Source organism: Temnothorax longispinosus, chromosome 11 (assembly GCF_030848805.1).
Source record: "Temnothorax longispinosus isolate EJ_2023e chromosome 11, Tlon_JGU_v1, whole genome shotgun sequence".
Taxonomy (NCBI): Eukaryota; Metazoa; Arthropoda; class Insecta; order Hymenoptera; family Formicidae; genus Temnothorax; species Temnothorax longispinosus.
In genome coordinates this window covers 13,029,495-13,034,123 of record NC_092368.1, presented here as the reverse complement: position 1 = coordinate 13,034,123, position 4,629 = coordinate 13,029,495, and positions in this window count along the sequence as shown.

Here is a 4,629-nt window from a genome sequence, read left to right as displayed (position 1 = left end):
ATTTCTTTTTAGGTAATTACTTTTAAAAGAGAGGAAAATGTAATATGCAATATATATATATATATATTTTAAAGAATACAAAATGTCTTATTATGGCTATGTATTGCAGATAACATAATTTTAATATTTATTTCAAAGCCATAGAATGTGTCAGAAAACGCCTAATGTTAAATGAAATGGGTCGGAGAGAATGCTGCAAGTTTGATGACATTGACAAATATCTATGAATGAATGAATGAATAATATATTTATGTTAACATTATTTTAAACAAAATAGATATATAACAAAATAAATATTTTACACACTACATATATATAATATACATATATCTAAACTTGTAATTGCCAATAAATTTCATTATTCTGTAATATGACTTAGTTCATAAGAGAGTCTAAATAGCTACAAAATGAGTAAATGTTTATGATGCTCACATCCTATATTTACATTATTATAGTCGTACTAAATAGAAGTTTTATTTCAACATATCTAAGAGTTTCTTACAAAATAAAAAGAAAATTTGCCATTGCCCTACTTGAAACCCGCAATTTTGCGGTGAGTGTAATAGCGAGTTTAATAAGCTGTAACTATCACTTGGGTTAGTAGAATGCCATTAGATGGATGCAGTCTTCAGGTAGGGCGCAGAAAATGAATCTGATAATGTAAAAACACCCGTATAAAAGCGACTGTCATGTTGCACGACTAGCATACGCGAAATGCTTATGCTACCATCAAAATGGGTAAGTTGTCTCAACATTATTTTCTCTTTATTCGCTTTTATTTCGGCACTACAGTGCATTTTGTTATAATTTTTAGGTAATATATATCTTGTTGGTGATCAATTGCGCTGGCGCACGCTGGCCGCGCGTCAGCCGTCAAGCAGGATATTCTTATCAGCGACCCAACGTGCCATTCTCGTTACCAACGGAAAGAGGTGGTCAACAAGGATATCCAAGTGCTCAGCCTAGTTATTCTTATCCTGCACCACCACCACCTCCTCCCCCTCCTCCTCCTCCTCCTCCGCCACTACCTCCACCTCCTCCTCCTCCACCGCCACCACCTCCTCCTCCACCTCCTCCTCCGCCACCACCACCTAGATACATACCACCTCCTTCACCACCACCACCACCACCACCACCTCCTCCTCCTCCTCCTCCTCCTCCTCCTCCCCCACCTCCTGCTCCTCCTCCACCTCCTCCTCCTCCTCCTCCTCCGCCACCTCCTCCTCCTCCACCTCCTCCTCCGCCACCACCACCTAGATACATACCACCTCCTTCACCACCACCACCACCACCACCACCTCCTCCTCCTCCTCCTCCTCCACCACCACCACCTCCTCCTCCTCCTCCTCCTCCTCCTCCTCCTCCTCCGCCACCACCACCACCACCACCTCCTCCCTCCTCCTCCTCCGCCACCACCTAAATACATACCACCTCCTTCACCACCACTACCACCACCACCTCCACCACCGCCGCCACCACCTCCTCCTCCCCTTCCTCCGCCACCTCCACCGCCTCCCCCTCCTCCTCCGCCGCCGCCTCCCCCTCCTACACGCCGTACATATCTACCGCCACCTCGACCACAACCACCACCACCACGCCCGCCTGCTAGATATCTACCTCCTTCTATTAATCAACAACCATCAGTGTCGACACCCGCGCCCACGTATTTACCACCGTACGGACAGCAAGGGATCATCGCCGGATCACCCGCTGCGTCAAATGCAGGTGCTCCCTCATTTTTGCCCAGTCCTTCGGATGGTCTTTCGAATCTTCCGACGGGTGTGGTAAAGTTGAGCGGTCCAGCTGGTGGCTCAAGTTTCGGGACCGCAGGTGCTCCTTCATTTTTGCCTAGTCTTTCGGATGGTCTTTCAAATCTTCCGACGGGTGTGGTAAAGTTGAGCGGTCCAGCTGGTGGCTCAAGTTTTGCGACAGCCTCAAGTTCGGCTAGTGCTAGCGCGTCCAGTGGAACGTTCCCCGAGCAACAAAACTTTCCGAGCCAACCTTCCGTCTCCATTCCTTCTGCATCAATAAACTACAGTCCTGCTGGCCCAACTGTGAGTTCTCCTTCTTCCACATCGGGATATCCCTCTGTGACACCAAGTTATCCTTCGGCTACCCCAGGATATCCGTCGGCAACACCAGGCTATCCTTCGTCTACGCCTTTATCTCCGTCGCCTACAGCAGGATATCGTTAGATCTGTGACTGGCTAGTTGAATACTCCTGAAGACTATTCGGTATACATCCCTCATTTATCTACTTCATTCACTAGGATAATATTTATAAGTTATCCTATGCCAAATTGTTGTAGTTTTATATAAATACCAACGCCAGTATCAATAATATAAGATAGGAGATATTTATATATACTAGCAGTTAACCATCGTAATACATGTCTAACATCATTAGATTAATAACAATAAGTTATGCTCAAGAAATTTGAGACATTTATTTGCAATTTACAACCAACTGACAAGAAAAATATCTTGACGTTATTCAATGAAGATATAAAACAAGAAAATTTTATTGTGAACATTCTATGTACATAGTTCTATGTACATAGTTCTATGTACATAGTTCGATTATAGTTCTTGAAAAACATATGAATTATCCACTCTTTACATTTAAAACAAGGCAGGTGCATACTCAAAGAGAAAACTGAAATGTTGGAGAAGTGTGTAGTTGAAACGTACAAATCTTATAATTAGAATAATTTCAATTTCTGTATTCGAAGAATTTACCGCATTGATAAAGTAGTTTAATAATTTTACGCCGAAAAATCTTAATAAATTTAAATCTAAAAAGAAAGTCTTATGTAAAACAAATTAGTCGTATTTTAACATATCTTTTACAATTGACAAAACGTCAGTGATAGATCCATAATAAATATATACATATATATAAGCACAATATTTCTTTCTCGTTGTAACAAATAAAGTAAATCTCAATGGCCTGTTTAAAAATACTTCCTTATAATATTCCATTTTAACAATAAGTCAACTGAAATAATTCACATAAATATGACTAACGTTATTAAACATTATTTAATTCTTCAATTACATACAATTATTTTCGGGAGAAATTAAATCATCTCAAAATTGTTTACATAAAACAAATAGCATCTTATCTGCAACGATTCAATTAATAAATATCAGAGATATCTTTAAAGCAGTTTCAGGCAGTCCCTCACAATTTTCTATAAACATCTAACAAACAAACGATTAATCAAATATATTATTCCACAGTTATTGGCCGATTATATGCGAATACCCTAGCTAGCTGCTATCGTATTTCGCTATATATCCGAGGAAAATATTGAGATGAGTTTCATTTCATGTGTAATCGATCTATAAAGAATAATGTTCGGCGATAACATTTTTTATTCAATAAAAAACTACAAATCAACATAAGGACTCATTATTATATAGGGCCAGTGCATGAACATTGCCGTAGCGTCTTATGCTGGGTCTACAATGCGAGTCGCAAGGTCGTGAGTCGCAAGAATTGACCAATCACAGTCGATTATTCTCCTCAAATTCGACTGTGATTGGCCAATTCTTGCGACTCACGACTTTGCGACTCGCATTGTAGACCCAGCATTACGCCTTACGTGAAAATATTGCGTTAGTGCTGGTCTACAACCTTGCTTTAAAGGATATTTAAGCTCTAATGCTGGGTCTACAATGCGAATCGCAAAGTCGTGAGTCGCATTGTAGACCCAGCATAAGCCGTAAGAAATTGACCAATCACAATGGAATTTGAGGAGAATATTCAACTGTGATTGGTCAATTTCTTAAATATCTTTTAAGCAAGGTTGTAGACCAGCACTTACGCGACACGCAAGCCAATCTTACGGCAACGCACGAAGAAAAGCGTAAGGGCCTTGACACATAGAAAAACTTAAGCAGTAAGAAATCAACGGTATGGATTCGCTACCGCTTAGGGCCGTGCCTTAAGTTCTTGACTGTGATTGGCTGATTTGCTTACTGCTTGAGTTTTACTGTTTAAGTTTTTCTATGTGCCACGGGCTTAATGTAACGTACGTAACATAAGACTAATTACGTTACGTTCTTCTTTGTGCGTTGCCATAAGATTGGCTTGCGTGTCGCGTAACGCAATATTTTCACGTAAGGCGTAAGGGCCTTGGCACATAGAAAAAATTAAGCAGTAAGAAATCAACGGTATGGATTCGTTACCGCTTAGGACTGTGCCTTAAGTTCTTGACTGTGATTGGCTGATTTGCTTACTGCTTGAGTTTTACTGCTTAAGTTTTTCTATGTGCCACGGCCTTAAGACGCTACGGCAATGTTCGTACGTCGATAGTGTAGGCGGCCGCGGCGCCGCGCTGCGCCAGCGAGCAACAATCGGACGTCGCCGGAGATTGGCCGTTGTCTCAGGTCGCCGGGCCAAGCGCGACCTCTAGACTGCGCAACCCACGTTCGATCTGGCAATCTGGGTAGCGATCATGTAACTTTTTCCCTAGAGCGAAAACGTGAAAAGTGAAAAGTTTTATGTAACTATCTCTTTTACCTAAGGGCCATGGCACACAAAAAAACTTAAGTCCATAAACTTAAGCAATAACCGAATCGACCAATCACAGTCGAAAACTTAAGCAGCCATTTTGAAATTTA